This window comes from Mobula hypostoma, chromosome 17 (assembly GCF_963921235.1).
Source record: "Mobula hypostoma chromosome 17, sMobHyp1.1, whole genome shotgun sequence".
Classification (NCBI taxonomy): domain Eukaryota; kingdom Metazoa; phylum Chordata; class Chondrichthyes; order Myliobatiformes; family Myliobatidae; genus Mobula; species Mobula hypostoma.
Genome location: NC_086113.1, coordinates 42,558,970 through 42,578,033, shown reverse-complemented (window position 1 = coordinate 42,578,033; position 19,064 = coordinate 42,558,970).

The following is a 19,064-nucleotide window of genomic DNA, read 5'->3' as shown; positions in this document are numbered from 1 at the left end:
TTTATGTTTAAAATATTTTTGCTTAATTTTTGCTGTCATTTTCCAGGAGATTTGTGTGACTGTTGACACAGTATCTTGTTTAATGTACCAGAAGAGAATGATCTCCTATTTCTTGGTAAAATAAATTTAAATACCAGTTAAATTAAATGATCTAAGAATATATGTTTAAAACCTGTAGACTATTTAAATTTGTATGCCTTTAAAACGCCAGGAATAATTACATGGAATTATCACTGTGAAAATTTCATAATACTGGACATACTTATGGAGGCATAAGAGATCTGCAGATGCTAGAAATCTTGAGCAACACAGAAAATGCTGGAGGAACAGCAAGTTAGGCAGCATCTATGGAGGGAAATAAACAGTCAACATTTCGGGCTGAGACTCTTCATCAGGACTAAAAGAAAAACAACTGTATAGGCTTAATTTAAAATCCAAGTAAAATTGTTGATTTAGGTTTACAGATTCAAACAGACTGGCCAAATTACAATAACAAGTCATAAATGCGAACAACTCTTTCTGAAAACTTAATAACCACTTACATTCTTCTCAGAAAACTGCTTAAAATTTTCAGAAGACTGGACTCATTTAAAACAACAGCACATTCTACTCTGATATTTGGAGCTTAGCAATGCTGCTGATGCAATGAAAATGAACAAGTAATTTAATTAGACTGGCTATATTTTCACTTAATACATGTGCAAGTGACATTTTGCATTCATTGTGCGAAAGCCTGAGACTTTTTTGTATGGTTTCTTTCTTCTCAACAAAACTTTAAAACCACATAACTTTCCACCAGATGCTTATTCAAAAGTCAATAGCAAAACAGGTAACATCTCAGTTTATCTTTCTTTTGATCTCACACATACCATCATCTCTCAGCATCATTTAAATTTAGTTTGGTATAGAGGAGCCACTCCACAGGATTGAAAAAGCTGTAGAAGGGTGTAAATGCAGCCAGTTCTTTCAATGGCACTAGCCTCCCCAGCATTGAGGGCACCTTCAAAAGGTGAAGCCTCAAAAGGCGGCATGCATCATTAAGGGTCTCCATCTTCCAGAATATGCTCTCTCCTCATTGAAAAGCTTCTTCCCCTCTCATATCAGATTTCTGAATAGACAATGAACCCATGAATACTATCTTCATAGAAACATAGAAAATAGGTGCAGGAGTAGGCCATTCGGCCCTTCGAGCCTGCACTGCCATTCAGTATGATCATGGCTGATCATCCAACTCAGAACCCTGTACCTGCCTTCTCTCCATACCCCTGATCCCTTTAGCTACAAGGGCCATATCTAACCCCCTCTTAAATATAGCCAATGAACTGGCCTCAACTGTTTCCTGTGGCAGAGAATTCCACAGATTCCCCACTCTCTGTGTGAAGAAGTTTTTCCTAATCTCGGTCCTAAAATACTTCCCCTTTATCCTCAAACTGTGACGCCTTGTTCTGGACTTCCCCAACATCGGGAACAACCTTCCTGCATCTAGCCTGTCCAATCCCTGTAGGATTTTATATGTTTCATTAAGATCCCCCCTCAATCTTCTAAATTCCAACGAGTATAAGCCTAGCCGATCCAGTCTTTCATCATATGAAAGTCCTGCCATCCCAGGAATCAATCTGGTGAACTTTCTTTGTACTCCCTCTATGGCAAGAATGTCTTTCCTCAGATTAGGGGACCAAAATTGCACACAATACTCCAGGCGTGGTCTCACCAAGGCCTTGTACAACTGCGGTAGTACCTCCCTGCTCCTGTACTTGAATCCTCTTGCTATGAATACCTGCATGCCCACTTTCAATGACTGGTGTATAATGACACCCAGGTCTCATTGCACCTCCCCTTTTCCTAATCGGCCACCATTCAGATAATAATCAATTTTCTTGTTTTTGCCACCAAAGTGGATAACCTCACATTTATCCACATTAAATTGCATCTGCCATGAATTTTCCCACTCACCTAATCTATGCAAGTCACCCTGCATCCTCTTAGCATCCTCCTCACAGCTAACACTGCCACCCAGCTTCGTGTCATCCGCAAACTTGGAGATGCTGCATTTAATTCCCTCGTCTAAGTCATTAATAATATTGTAAACAACTGGGGTCCCAGCACTGAGCCTTGCGGTACCCCACTAGTCACTGCCTGCCATTCTGAAAAGGTCCCGTTTATTCTCACTCTTTGCTTCCTGTCTGCCAACCAATTCTCTATCCACATCAATACCATACCCCCAATACCATGTGCTTTAAGTTTGCACACTAATCTCCTGTGTGGGACCTTGTCAAAAGCCTTTTGAAAATCCAAATATACCACGTCCACCGGTTCTCCCCTATCCACTCTACTAGTTACATCCTCAAAAAATTCTATGAGATTCGTCAGACATGGTTTTCCTTTCACAACTCCATGCTGACTTTGTCCAATGATTTCACTGCTTTCCAAATGTGCTGTTATCACATCTTTGATAACTGACTCTAGCATTTTCCCTACCATCGATATTAGGCTAACTGGTCTATAATTCCCCAGTTTCTCTCCCTCCTTTTTTAAAAAGTGGGGGTACATTAGCCACCCTCCAATCCTCAGGAACCAGTCCAGAATCTAAAGAGTTTTGAAGAATTATCACTAATGCATCCACTATTTCTTGGGCTACTTCCTTAAGCACTCTGGGATGCAGACCATCTGGCCCTGGGGATTTATCTGCCTGTAATCCCTTCAACTCAATTCAATATCTTCAGTATTTTCCTCTCTTTTTACACTACTTATTTAATTTATATTTTAAGATATATGTAATTTTGGTAATTTATAGTTTTATTGTTATGTATTGAAATGTACTGCTGCCACAAAGCAACAAATTTCATGACATACAGTACAGGTGTCCCCCGCTTTTCGAACGTTCGCTTTACGAAACCTCACTGTTATGGAAGACCTACATTAGTACCCTGTTTTCGCTTTCAGAAGGTGTTTCCACTGTTATGAAAAAAAATCAGCGCGCAATAAAAGGCAGCGCGCCCCGAGCAGCCGCTCTCCCCCGGATTCTCGCCGGCATTACTTAAACACATGCCTGTGTGCAGTCATTTGCAAGATGAGTTCTAAGGTATCGGAAAAGCCTGAAAGAGCTCGTAAGGGTGTTACGCTTAGCGTAAGACTAGACATAATTAAGTGTTTTGATCGTGGTGAACGAAGTAAAGACAAAGTGAGTTTGGCTTGTGGAAGCTGACGAACATGATCTTGAAGAGGCTTTGGCATCCGATGACCAAGAACTGACAGATGAAGAGCTGATGCCATTGGAAGAGAAAAGGATAACAATCGAAACCGAATGAGTAATGATAAAGTACGACTTTAATTTTGAAAGGGCACGTTGGTTTAGGAGATATTTGCAGGATGGTTTGAGTCCTTATAAAGAACTGTGTGATAGAAAAATGCGTGAGGCTCAGCAGTCAAGCTAGCCTTCTTCATCAGCCACAGCAGATGACGAACCTCGACCTTCGACATCGAGGCGGGCAGTCATAAAAGAAAATGAGCTGCCTGCCCTAATGGAAACAGACGACGAGATGACACCCCAGTGTCCCACCACCCCAACCCCCAGGCCACAGACAGATACTGATTCGCGGAGAATGCAACGGTAGCCGGGAGGCACACAGCACATCTTTAAGAAACAAGCCAAAATAAATATGCTAATTAATTAGGTGTCGCCCCACACGTAAATGTCGGCCCAGATCAGAGGCGATGCAATCGGCAATCTGGGCCGACAATTACGTGTCGGGCGGCACCTAATTAAATAGCATGCTTATTTTGGCTTTTTTCTTAAAGATGTGCTGTGTGCCTCCCGGCTACCGCTGCATTCCTGCATGCTTCGTGGCAATGTATCGCTCGGCGGCCTGGAGGGTGGGGGCCAGTACACTACCCCAGCCTGCGATGACTCAGTCTAAGACACCATCATCAGTGTGTTCGGCAAGCTATCTTCCCGATTCCCGTAAGTGATACTACACTGTACATACATTATTTCTACTTTATATTGGCTGTGTATTTTTACATGTTATTTGGTATGATTTGGCAGCTTCATAGCTTAAAGGTTACTGGAGAGAGTGTTTTTGCCGCCAGCGCTTGCGTGAGATTTTCTGCTGACGGCGCTTGCGTGATATTTTCTCTATGGAGAACAGTTCAGTAATGATTGTGGAAAAGTATTTCTACTTTATATAGGCTGTGTATTTATCATATCATTTCTGCTTTTACTATATGTTACTGTTATTTTAGGTTTTATGTGTTATTTGGCATGATTTGGCAGGTTATTTTTGGGTCTGCGAACGCTCACAAAATTTTCCCATATAAATAAATGGTAATTGCTTCTTCGCTTTACGACATTTCGGCTTATGAACCATTTCATAGGAACGCTGTACCTTCGGATGGTGGGGGAAACCTGTATTGTGCAAAAGTCTTGCAATACTGTATTTTTCAACTTGAATCAGAGAGCAAATTTGTAAATCTGCTGGAACAAAGGAAATTGGGAAAGGCAAGAGTGGTGTACCGCAGAACGGTATGGGACAGGTGGCAGATAAGGAGTGCCAGGGACACACTCCGTACAGAGACACCAAGCAAGGTTATTTGATTCCAAACAATTAGTTTATTGATCATTACAGACCATTTCTCTTGTGCTTCCCTCTACCTTCCCCTTTTCCCAACCATGATTTCCCTCTCCCTACCCCCTTCCCTCTCTTGGTCTACAACAGAGATCCATATCAGAATCAGGTTTATCAACATTCATATACATCATGAAATTTGTTTTTTTTCATGGCAGCAGTACCGTGCAATACATAAAATCACTAAGGAACTGTGCAAAAGTCTAACGCACCCTAGCTATATATATGTGCTTAAGACTTTTGCACAGTACTGTACGCCAATGATATTAAACTCTGATTCTGATTAGAAGGAGGGATGCAGTAAATACATTTCCATATATTAACAGTAGTATCATATGGACATTCTTTGACTTGACAAGTTTTTGTTAATTGGTTAGACTATTAATATTAATAGTTGGGACATCTATATTCATGTGGAATGGAAATAAAGTTAGTTAAAATGAGCATATAGCCAATGGAATCTTCCACTGTTTTGCTTATGCATAACTAAAGATTTCTCAGGATTGACAACAGCCTCTGACATTACAGAAGTAGAGGGAGGGCTCAGAAATACAAGTAAATTAGGATCCTGGGACACAATTAGGACACCCAAGTCATTTCAATTTAAAATAATTCTTCTGCCAGAGCGAGAAAACAGTTGAAGCTGGGCTCTGAGAACCATTGTGGTTGAAATGACATATGTACATCTGAAGATAAATGATCTGAGGACCAATGAGCTCTTTGTACTATAAAGAGATCTTCCAGCTTCTAAACTGCTGCTATGGGTATTTCACTTTCTTTTTGCTACATTTACCCTTAATCAGTCATATTTGTCTGTTATTTATGTTTTTATTGGAACTTTTGTTTATATGGCAAAATGGTTAAAGATAAGATTAGCTTTATTTGTCACATGTACATTGAAACATCAAAACATACAGTGAAATACATCATTTGCGTTACAGATCAACATGGTCTGAGGAAGTTCTGGAGTTGTCCAGTGCCAACACAGCATGCCCACAACTTACTAACCCATATATCTCCTGCTATAGAAAATATTTTCTCCATGTCCATCTATCCAGGCCTTTCAATAGCTTTCAGTGAGATCACCCCTCATTGAATGTAGGCCAAGAGAGCCATCAAACGCTCTTCATTAACCCTTTCATTCCCAGGATCAATCTTGTAAACTTCTTTTGGACCGTCTCCTTTCTTAGATATGGGGCCCCAAACCCCGGCACATTTCAAATGAAAGTCAGGGACTTCAATCAGGCTTGTTTGAAGGAATCTTTGCCCAGTTATCATCAACATATAACCTGCAGCACCAAGGGTCCCAACACACATGTTCACAGCTATATCATAATAAGAAATACCAATCATTCCATACCTAGATTGCATTTCGGATAGCTGATCACTTGGCTGCCCTCTTCTACCTGCATCTCCTACTCGCAGAGACTAAAGAGCAAGGTTCCAGAGATAAGGACAGCAAAGAGGTGGTCACAGGAGGCAGAGAAATGATACAGGATTGCTTTAAGCCGGTGAACTAGACCATGTTCAAGGACTCATCAAAGGACCTGAATGAATATACCACAGTTGTCACAGACTTTATAAAACCAGGTGTAAATCAGTGTGTCCCCACAAAGTCTTCCCCACCAGAAGCCCTGAATGAACCATGAGATCCACAATCTGCTGAGGGCCAGATTAGTGGCATTCAGATCTGGCGATCAAGTAAGGTACAAGAGGTCCTGGTACAATCTCTGTTAAGCCATCTCATGTGCACAGTAGCAATTCCTGATAAACATGAATCATCGAAGAATGTTCAACAGCTGTGGCGGCACTTGAATGCTATTACCTCTTACAATATGAAACCAAACGACACAGGTGACAACAAGGCTTTGCTCTCAGATGAGCTCAGTGCCTTCGATACTCACTTTGACCATCAAAACATGAAGGAACCTTCACAAACTCCCACAGCCCACAATGGCCCTGTGATTTCAGTTTCTGATGCTGATGTGAAAGCATCCTTTAGGAGGGTGAACAGACGGAAAGCACCCGACCCAGACAGGATGCCCAGCTGAGTACTCAAGACTTCTGTTGGTCAACTGGCTGGAGTGATCACCTCTCTTTAACGGAAGCCTTAGATACCTACTGCTTAAAGCAGGCTTCAATTATACTGGTGCCTCAGAAGAACTTGCCTCAAAGACCACCGCCAGTAGCACTTAGATCTACTGCAATGAAGTGCTTTAAGACATTGGTGATGAAATATATCTACTCCTGCCTGAGAAATGCCTTGAATCCACTCCAATTTACCTCCCGGTACAATAGGTCCAGATGCCATTTCATTGGCTCTTCTCTCAACCCTGGAATATCTAGACAGCAAAGATGCTACATCAGGATGCTCTTTATTGACTACACCTCAGCATTCAACACTATCATCCCCTCAAAGTTAATCAATAAGCTTCATGATTTGAGCCTCAATAACTCCTTATGGAATTTGATGCTCGATTTCATCACTTACCATCCTCTTACAATCGTGTTGGCAACAAAGTCTCCTCCACAATCTCCAGCAGAACAGGTGCACCACAAGGCTGTGTGCTTAGTCCTCTGCTTTACTCGTTTTATACTTATGACTATGAGGCTAAGCACAGCTCCAATGCCATATTTACGTTTGCTGAGTACGCCACTGTCATTGGTATATCAAGGATGATGAAGAATCGGGATATAGGAAGGAGACTGAAAATCTGGCTGAATGGTACCACAACAACAACCTCTCACTCCATATCAGCAAGGCAAAGGAGGTGATTAATGATTTCAGCACCAGGAAACTGGAGGTCCTTGAGCCAGTTTTCATCGGGGGATCAGAGGTGGAAAGAGTTAGTAACTTTAAAATTCTCGGTGTTATCATTTCAGAAGATCGGTACTGGGTCCAGATTATAAGTGCAATTATGAAGAAAGCATGGCAGTGCCTCTACTTCCTTAGATGTTTTCAGAGAATTGGCATGTCATCTAAAACTTCGATGAACTTCCAGCCAGTTTACCGGGACAATGGTCGTCGCGGCGCTCACGATCCTACCTGGTCATCGAAGGATGGGCGTATCGCCCGGCCGGCCGGGAGACCAGCGGCCCGGGGTTCCAAAAGCATTCCGCTCGAGACTAATGGCTCGGGGTTCCAAAAGTATTCCGCGCGAGGCTAACGGCCCGGGGTTCCAAAAGTATTCCGCGCGAGGCTAACGGCCCGGGATTCCTCACCCCGCTGCCGCTGCGCGAGGCCAACGGCACAAGCGCCGGGGTCGAACGGCCGCGCATGCAGTGGAACTTGTTGATCTCTTCTTTATTTCCATTACGGCTTTCCAACTGACAGGTATGCTTATGAAATAAGTGTCGCGGGAAAGGGGAAATGGATGGGTAAATGCATTCCAATCTAGAAAATTAACACTAGTTATGTCAGTAATTGCTGTTCCATCTGTTTGCCCAGCGAGAACTGCAAGAGCGGTATTATGTTAGTCGGTGGACACTCCTTTGAGCTCGACTTTACCCATTACAGCAATGGTTGGTTTCATTGTTGCTTACAGTATTGGCCAGAAGGATCTCCCAATGTCCTGGCTGCCCTTTCCGTCAATACAGTATTTCTCACTAAATGTTATGTTCTTTCTGGAATTGATGTCATCAATCAATAATTTTAGAAAGCTTTTTCCTCCTGAAGGATGGTATGACAATTTTCAAATATTGGTCAGGGAAAGGTCAAATGGGAGATTGGTGTTGCTTATGTATATAAAAACAATCAATCTCATGATTTTTGTCTCCAATCCATTTGACCCTGCATAGTTGATGGAAGTTAATGAAAATAGATGAACTTGTTAATTATGAATTGTGAGTAAATGTTCAATATTCTCTTTTACATTAATGGGATTAATGGAAGTATCATTGGTAAGAAAATGTTTTAGGTAATTATTTCCAGAGTCCCAATTATAACCAAAAAGACGATTTCTCAGACAAAGGAAATTGGAAGATTCATACTTGCAGTGATTTAGTTTGCTTTCCGAATGTGTGTTGCTGGGGAAGAATATTAAGAAGTTAAAGGCACATTCCTTGTCATTTCCCTGATGCCCACCAACAACTTGACATAATGATCACATCACTAGAAGCACTGCAAAAAGTTAGTCTGCAATTACTGCAGTATAGGGAAATTTAGCCATTGACTTTTGCATAATAGAACACATAAAGAAGGTTAATTGGAAGTGGGTAACCTGGAATCTTAGAATATGATTGGAATTACAGCACACCATTACCTTCAGATTTGAATGATTTGATGTTGCGTCTTGCTCTGAAAAGTCAATCATCCCTTTCCCTCCAGCAGTTTATTTGCTCCCTGTTACATCATCTGCAGTCACTTTGTGTTTTTAAATATCTTAGTGTCATCTTTGAATTCTTTCGATTAGGTGGTTAGTTTGTGAAACTATTGCTGTTTAGATTGTACTCAATAGTTTATAACTGAGAAGTTAAATAAGGGTAGGACATGTAAACTAAAGGATAGGACAATAAGGAATGTTCAAGAATGAAATATCTTGGGGTTTAAATCCATAGTTCTATTAAGGATGAAACATAGGTAATTAGGGTGGTGGATAAGTTATATAGCATGTTTGCATTCATAGGTTGGGATATAGAAGTTAATCATAGAATCAATCACAACTCTGAATCCAGATGAAGTGTCTCAGCCCAAAATGTCAACTATACTCTTTTCCATAGATGCTGCCCAGCCTGCTGAGTTCCTCCAGCACTTTGTGTGTGTTCCTTGAATATAAAAAGTTGGTGTGTTATATTGCAAACCACTGGCTAGACTACATTTGGAATATTGTTTGCAGTTCCCACTGCCACTGTATAGGAAGGATGTACAAAGTGTAGTTGCATTGGAGTGTGTGGAGGAAAAATTCACAAGGATGTTACCTGGATTGGAGGATTTTAATTATTAGGAGAAATTGGATAGGTAGATTTGTGTTCCCTGGAGCTAAGTAGGCTAAGCGGTGACCAGATAGTGGTATATGAAATCATAAAGATGTATAGACACAGTTGCGATATTAAAAACAAAAGCATGTGGGGTTAAGGTGAGAAGGATAAGTTTTAAAAGGGATTTCAGAGGAAAGTTTTTTTTACACAGAGTGGATAATATCTGGAATTCACTGTCAGAAGAGATAATGTAATCACTAAGTTTAAGAAACATTTTAGGCAGATACTTGACAAGGCAGTAGAAGGATGGAAACGCAATGTGGAGGCAAAAGAGTAGGCATGGAGTTTGTGGGCTGAAGTAGCCATTTCTGTGGAGTGCATATCCTTGGCTCTGTAACTGTAATTTTAGCTGACTGGCAAGTTCAGGATTAGTGGCCACAATAGACCAGAAGACCCGAATTTTGAAGAAGTTGCTTGATTAAACACATTGGAAATTGGGAATTAAAAAGAGAAATCAAAAGACACTCCAACCTCATTTTAATACATCCCATCCACTGGAACCCTCAGCCCTCATCTGATCTTAATAAGTTACTATCCCCAACTTGATTGTGACAAGGGGTTTTCATGGCCAATTTCTGACCTCAGCCCAGGCATATAGACTGCAGGGAGGCATACACTGTTCTCTGCTGTCACCAGACATGCATACTAGCTATCATATCTCTACTTTGGGCTTGCAGTGTGGAATTTGGATGCAGTTTGAGCATCAATAAAACACTCCAATAAATCTTTTGGCTAATTTCATTTATTTCCTTAAGCTTGAAATATCCAAGTAAGCAGGTTGAGTACACAATTAGGCTACTTTCTACAATAGAAATATGATTTCCGCAAGCATTGTTTCTTTCAAATCAGTTTTATTTTGTTTCTGATAGTTTAGACAATGTAAATTATATTCTGCACTAAGAGCAAATGGAAACATTTCAAATGAAGTTTTAAGGATCTCAGAATGAGGAAATGATTACCCGCCTTTGTATGTGGTGAATGATCTACGCCAGATATTGAGGAATCAGATAACTGATGTAACTTATGAAATTTTAGGGATTCCAGAAAGTGACAGAATTTTATATAAAAAGGAAAAGACCAACCTATTTTCTGTTTGTACTAATTTTATCTTTTTATATATTTAATTTGCTTTCTTGTAGAAGACTTATTACAATATTTTTAATGTTTGCAGATGCATTGCAAAACAAGAATTTTGACTGCTGAATGGCAGATTTATTTAGGAAAGTCACCAATCAAGAACAGATTCTGAAAGATAGAGACCATCAACTTTTCAACTTTATAAAACAGTGCTTCATTACAAAAGCAGAAGAAGGTTTGTATTTATGAAGGCTTCAAATAAAGATGAAGACAAAGATCTAATCCCTCTAAATCTCATAATTAAATTTTGAGCTGCTACCAGGATTTTTTGTTCTATTCCCAAGTCATGCATGTTTCATGCTGAGGTCAACATGCAAGCTTTGCATTCAGTGGAAATTAGGGGAAAATACACTGGTAGAATTCACAATAAGATGTTAGAGGCATTTTTGCCTTTTGAACTGACTGCTTTTTCTGCTTTTTGAGAGGTAAATTGCACTGTTGGAAACAATCAGAATGCATGGTTGTTCTGGCTGTTTTAGATTGTTCAAGACCATTAGTTATTCTTTTAGTGCTTTTATTTCCAGCATAAACCATGCTCGGAAATTAACTTAAGCAGGAGCGCAATAGGGGGAGAATAATGATCAAAGAATAATCTGAACTTTAAATTTCTAATAGTGCCCTCTGCCTGCTCAGTGCCAAGTAGAAATTGGACAGGAATACTTTTCCAGTTTTTCTTTATGAGAGTGTAATTTTGCAAAAGTCACTTACAAAATTGTTTTCTTTTGTATGTCTGTCATAAATAACAAAAATGATGCATGAGGCAAAGAAATAGAAATAAACCCTTTTTTCCTTTTAAAAGGTAAGAGCTCTGTTGAATTGAGGGATGCAGTGTCATCTGTAGATACGGCATTGAAGAAGAAATATGAAAGACGACAGAACATTCTGCGCTGTGGTTTCTTTACACCTGTTTCAAAGTAACTATAATTTTTAAAATGCCTCGATCAAATTTATGGAACAATATCTGCCTTAATATGCCTGGAAAGAGGAAAAAACATGTTTTAATATTCCCAGACAGAAACATAAGAAAAACAGGTCATAGGTGGTTTTAGGTTAAATAATCTTTCATGTGCATATTGTGTGTAGAAAATCTGAAAATGTCAATGAAACATTGACAAGCATTCCCATAGTCTCTTGATTTATATTGTACTAGGATTTTACCTTTGGGAATAATTCTTCTGACTTCTTGACAGATTTTTATACATTATAATACTAAAGGTATTAGAATAAATATTATTTAAATATATTAATTTTTTTTGTCAATGCTTCCGAGGTGAGGATACTTTTGCTTACTTCTTCTCAAGTTGATGTTGTTTTTTCCTGGCTACATGCATGATGCTCTTTATCCGTAATATTATTGGTACCTGTCTGTCAAAATTTAAAAACCCACCAATTAAATTTAATATAGAAACATAGAAACACAGAAAATAGGTGCAGGAGTAGGCCATTCAGCCCTTCGAGCCTGCACTGCCATTCAGTATGATCATGGCTGATCATCCAACTCAGAACTCTGTACCAGCCTTCTCTCCATACCCCCTGATCCCTTTAGCCACAAGGGACATATCTAACTCCCTCTTAAATATAGCAAATGAACTGGCCTCAACTGTTTCCTGTGGCAGAGAATTCGTTACTCTCTCTAATTGTCTCTCAGTGACTGATTTTAGTTTTAAGTCATTTCTTTTGAGAAGTGCATTTGGATATTTAAGATACATAATCTAATTATTCTGGCATATTCTAATTTTTTTGATTTATTGAGTTGTACCAATATATGGCAAAATATCAGAATAAAAAATACTTAGTTAGAAACTTAAATAAAACTCAAATAATCTGATATCTGAGTACTCAGAAATACCAAGGAACGCACAAGATGCTGGAGGAACTCAGTGGGCCAGGCAGTTTCTTTGAACAAAAATGGACAATTGATGTTTTTGGTCAAGACTCTTCATCCAGTTGCTGGTGGAAGTTGGAAAGAATGATGTACTGGATTTATAGCCTGGTGGGATGATAGGTGATGACCCGGGGAATTTTGGTAATGATCACCATGATATTTTCATAACAGTTGAATTATCATAAAAATCCAACTACCCACCTTTGACAGTCAATGGCATTATCATTACTAATATCACCACTGACCAGAAACTAAACTGCACTAGCTACATAAATAGTTTTAAGGGAATATAAGAGGCTGGGTGTTCTTTAGTAAGTGAACAACTCCTGACATGCTTACAGTATATCTTTCCTCCATATTAAGAGTATGATGTAGAAGTGTGAAATGGAAGACTCCAATACTTCATTGCAACAGAAACCAAGAAGAAAGCAGCCTACTTCATTGCCATCCCATCCACTACTCTAAACATTCATTTCCTCCTCCATTGAGGAAAAGTGGTAGGAATGTGTACCATTAATTAAATCCACTGCAGTTATTTGCCTAGACTACTGCAAGAGATCTTTTATTCTGCCACCAAAAAGGACAAGCATAGCAGAGACATAGGAAGATAATCGTAGACAATAAACTTGGAGGGGAACCTAGAAATTTATTGTTGTTTATTCATCATTACTGCATCTAAATCCTGGAATTCCTACCCAACAGTATTGCTAAATTGCCTTCTTCATAAGTACAGCAGCATTTTAAGAAGGCAGTTCACCGGCACCTTTTGATAAGCAATAAATGCCGGCCTTGACAATGACATCCACATCTTGAATAATAAGTTTAAAACAAGTTGGAAGGAATATTTCATGATGAAAACGTCTGCACAAAACATATTTATAGCTCTTCCTTTAGTAACTAATGCCATTGAGGTGAACTATTAATATTCAGTCTGTTTGTTTGAATGATAATATGAGACTAATTTGAAAATAATGATTCACAATTGGTTCAACTACTCAATAATATTCAATATCGTCATTTCTTCTGGTTTACAGACCCTACCGCAGTCTGGGAACTGTCATTCTGGATCATCAAGATCTATTTGCATCATACATCAGTTCTGAGGAACAACGACAATTAAAAGTAAACGTTTTCTAAGGAGTATTCTAGTTATCATCTTGTAGAATTTACTGCATAGAAAGATATCATTTAGTCACACATGTTTGCACTAGCAGTTTGAAAATATGGTCTTGTTTAGTTCCACAGCCCTCTCGTTTTGTCCATTTTCTCTGACATTCTTCATGCGAAAGCAACTGTTTAATTTCTTATTAAAATACTGGAAGTAAACTCCACTCTTTCATTAATCTGAGGTAATCTTGATCCCTTGAACTAAATGAAAGAAAACTTTTCTCAATGTGAAAAGTGTTTATTATTCTTTAAGAAATCTATTTTCAATTACCATGTCAGTCACAAAAAGTTTAATTACTTGATACGTAAGGTTAAGACCAGGAAGGGCAAGAATTAACTGACAGCAGCTAAAAATGAAATGTAAGATTAGCTGAAGGGTTGTGATCAGATCTTTGTACCATAAGATGTAAAGATAATAGAAAGAGTTGAAAGAAGATTTGCCACAATGATATATGTATGAAAGACTTCAGTAAGTAGAAGTAGTTAAAAATGAGCATAACAACTGAAAAAGATTAGCGAATGATTCTCTTGTGGTTTTGAAAATGAGGAGAGGTTTCGCGAGAAGAGAGAAAGAGAAAAAAATGTTTAGCCAGTGATTTATTTTTTCTCCCTGTCTTGCATTTAATTTTCAGTTGCTGCTGGCAAAATCTAGAACAGGAGTCAGCAACCTCTTTGCCTCTGTGGGCCAGATCGCATATTAATGAGCGGATGGTGGGCCAGATAAATGCCGTAAAAAAACTTGAAATACGGGAATTATCCATTTAAATACATCCAGTTATGTTTGGCCTCAAATTAATGAATAACGCATGCTAGGAAATCATTTGTGCTTAAGGTTGCCTACCCCTGATCTAGGATATAGAACAGTATAGCATAGTAACAGGCCCTTTGGCTCATGATGTAGTCCCAAACAAATTAAAGTTGCAATTAATTGCCTCATTAAACTAATCCTTTCTGCCTACATGATGAGCATATACTTCCAATATCTGCATTCTCCTTGTGTAAAAAGAACTTACCCCCTGTCATCTTAAATGCATGTCCTCTAACCAATGTTCCCTCTAATTTTTAGCAGTCAGTGTGCGCAAAAATCTTATGTTTTGCAAAATTGTTTCCTGTGACAAAAGTATGTGCGCACTGAATGCACACATGGCACAGTTTATGCAGATTTACAGAATATTTGACATAAAACTGCACAGAATAACAACAAAATAACATACATATTTAAGTCACTCAGTTATTTTTTCTCTGTCCTGTCTTTGGCATTTACCAATTCTTTGTAAACTCTAGACTAATAGAACTTCCATCCAATTGATAGCTTTTGATTCTCATTAACATATCCAAATGACATTCACCTAAACGGTTTCTCAGGTTGTTTTTGAGTTGATTCATAGGCTAAAACCTCGCTCACAGTCCGCACTAGATGCAAGAAAGGTTCCCCCAATGTCTATTGTGATGCCAAACCAAGCTATCGGACAATTGATGCTAATTGGAGAGATAAGAGAGACAATGGAGAAACATTCAAAATGCTAATAAGAGAGGAGAGAGGGATTAATGGAAAAGAAACACAATTCAGAATATTGACAGACCGGTTACCTTGAACCTGAACTGTTTGAAGTTTGATGGACAGGTGATACCCCAGCAGGGGGATAAAAAGAGCAGGTTCGCTAAGGCACGCGACACACCACGAGACCACGAGATAATGAGACCCTGGAAAGAGCGGTGTTCCCCCATAAGTTGGTGGGAGTTTGGAGGTCCGGTTCACGGGAACCGACCATAGACTCACAGGGTGTAAAGGTACGATCGGTGGGAACCTGATGTGTGTGTCCGCTCTTGCCTGGGTGCTGGGTTCACCACGGAAGAACGATTGTATCCAGAACGGAGGGGTCACAGTCGGTGACCACAGCGGGATAGAAGACATAAAAGGGTCAACCCGAAACCAACTGCGAAGACATCAAAGGTCTGCCTGAATCAAATTGCATCCCCCTCCCTCTCTCTCTCTCCAACGGCACAACAGTGATTACTGCAAACTGTACTAAGCTGAACTGAACTCTGCGTCACTTAAGACTGATCATTTTACCCCAAGACTGCGATAGAGCTTGGTTGATCCCTATTACCCTAGTTCTGTGTACATGTGTGTATTATCATTGCTAACCTGTTGCATTTATATCCTTACGATTAGCGTACTGTGTTACTTATTTCTTTAATAAAACTTTGTTAGTTCCTAGTAATCCGGACTCCCAACGAGTGGTCCATTTCTGCTGGTTTGGCAACCCAGTTACGGGGTACGTAACATAAGTGGGGATCTCGTCCGCGATTTTGAATGCCAAATTTGGGACTGGGTAAATTGATTGGGTTAAAATTCCTGAAAGAAAGAAAGGGCAAACAGCAGAAATGGAGATTAAGGAATTTCTGAAGGCGCTACCTTGGAGGCATTAGAGGATGCTAGGAAATCAGAATTGGCGACTGTTGCCAAATGGTTGAATCTTTTTAAGGGGAAGTTGACAATGAGGAGAGCGGAGATGCACAGAGCTATCATTGAGCATTATGTATCTAAAGGTGTTTTTCCCCAAGGGGAGCTGGAGGGGGTATCTATGGACAAACCTGGTGGAGAGGCAGAGCAGCTGCAGATGGAAAAATTGAGACTAGAGCACGAGTTCCGAATAAAGCAGTTGGAACGAGAAGAGAGAGACCGACAGTTAGAACGGCAAGAGAGAGAGAAGCAGAAGGAAAGGGAATTTGAGCTGGAGAAGTTAAGGATGATGCTAGCGCAGGGCCCCATGCGAACCAAGGTGGAGGGTTCAGGGCGACCCAGGAGGTTAGGCTAGTTCCCCCATTTGAGGAGGCCGATGTTGATCGGTACTTTCTACATTTTGAAAAAGTCGCTGCAAGTCAGGACTGGCCGAGGGATAAGTGGGCTGTTTTGCTTCAGAGTGTACTTAAAGGGAAGGCTCAGCAAGCTTACTCGGCATTGTCCACAGAAGATGCCCAGAGGTATGATGTGGTGAAAGAGGCTATACTCAGGATTTATGAGTTGGTCCCGGAGGCATACCGGCAGAGGTTCCGGAATGTGAGGAAGCAGTGGGGCCGCACGTATTTAGAGTTTGCCCGTGAGATGCAGATGTATTGTGAGCGTTGGTGCGCCTCGAAAGGGGTCAATGGGGATTATGACAGACTGCTACAGCTAATACTGATTGAGCAATTTAAAGGTTGTGTCCCTGAAGGTATGAGGCCCTACCTAGATGAGAAAGAGGCTGAAACCTTAGCCGCAACTGCTAAGTTAGCGGATGAGTACACGTTAACACACAAAACGAAGTTTACCCCGAGTAAAAGCTACCTGAAGAGTAGTCGAGACTGCGGAGAGAGTCCGCTGGAAAAGCCAGAAAGTAAGCCGGGGACTACTGAGAAGGATAAGGAAGACAGGAAGCAGTTTGGTAGGAAGTCTCCTGGGGTCGTCTGTTATAATTGTGGGAAAACTGGTCACTTTGCGTCCAGGTGCTTTGCCCCAAAGATGGAGATGGGGAAAGGAAAAACAATGACTCCGACTGGCTGTATTGAGCCGGCAAACAAACCGCTAGGGGAGAAGAGGTCTGATAGAGTTCAGGAAGGGCGCGAGAAGTTTATTTCGGCTGGATTGGTGTCGGTGAAGGAGGGGTCAAACCCAGTTCCAGTACGGATCTGGAGAAACACTGGAGCTTGTCAGTCATTGATCTTAAGGAGTGTGTTAGACTTTAGTTCAGAGACTGAGACTCGGGAGGTCAATGTGATAAAAGGCATTGGGAAAGGGACTGAAGCAGTACCTTTGCACCAGATACACCTAAAAAGCGACTTGGTCTCCGGACCGGTCACGATAGGGGTGAGGCCCGAACTACCGTTGGAAGACGTGGAAGTCTTACTCGGTAATGACCTTGCAGGTGGAGAGGTGTACCCAGCAGTAGAACTGACAAGCAAACCTGCCAGGATTGAAGACCCGCCCATAGACTCACAGGTTTATTCCGTTTGCGCAGTGACTCGGCGCATGTCCAGAAAGGCTGCTGAAGCGAATATAGATTTCGCTGAGACGTTTTTACCAGCCTTGTACCAGGAGGGGTTAGAAAGTGAGAAGGAGCATAGTGAAGTGGAAGGAAGTGAGGGAGTTGAGGCAGATTTATCATTAGCGAGAAAGGAATTTATACAGGCACAGGAACAAGACGAGGAGCTGATGGTTTTGACGGAGACAGCTCTATCCAAAGCAGAATTAAAAAGGAAGCCAGTGGGCTATTATGTGAAGGAGGGAGTACTAATGAGGAAATGGAGACCAAGTACCGTGCCCGCAGATGAGGAATGGGGGGTGGTGCACCAGGTGGTAGTGCCGAAAATTTATGGGGATGAGATTTTTAACCTGGCCCACAAGATACCCCTCGGTGGATATTTTGGGGTAAGGAAGACATTCAATAGAATTATGAAAGAGTTTTACCGGCCGAGCATGAGGGAGGATATTATTGAGTATTGTAGACGTGAGCCGACACAACCTATTAATATGTTAACCACTTACCACGATAAGGAAGCAGACCTAGTCGGTGTTATCATGAAAATTAATGAGGCTAGGGTGTCACCTGAGAAGGGGAAAGCCCATTTTGAAAAGGTAAGTATGGTGCCGACCAGATTGGAGAGCTCTATTGTTTTGGCCAATTTTGCTGATAAGGTCTCTCACCTAATCCCCGAACAGAGTGAGCAGCTGATAAAGCTAATTAACCGGCACGCAGACTTATGTCCGGATGTCCCGAGGTGATGCAAAGGGACGGTGCATGATGTTGTTGTCACCTCAGACCAGCCTAGTAAGCAACACCCCTATAGGATGTTTAATTCAGCAATAAAAGGGCTAAAGAATACAGAAGCGTATATTGACGATTTAGTGGTCTGGAGTGACACGTGGGAGGAGCACATTGTGGCAGTAGAGGAACTGTTTAAACGGCTGTCTGAAGCCAACCTGACAGTGAACCTTGCAAAAAGTGAATTCGGCCACGCGAAGGTCACTTATCTGGGATTTGTGGTAGGACAGGGGCAGCTGGCACCGATGCAGGCTATCTCTGAAGTCCCCACCCCGACAGACAAGAGAGCCCTGAGTAGGTTCTTGGGGATGGTGGGGTACTATCGGAAGTTTTGCAAAAACTTTGCGGATATTACCCTCCCTCTTACTAAGCTCTTGCCAAGGAATGCGAAGTTTGTGTGGGACGACCTTTGTCAACAGGCCTTCGAGAGACTGAAGGCGATTCTGTGTCACCATCCTGTGCTGAATG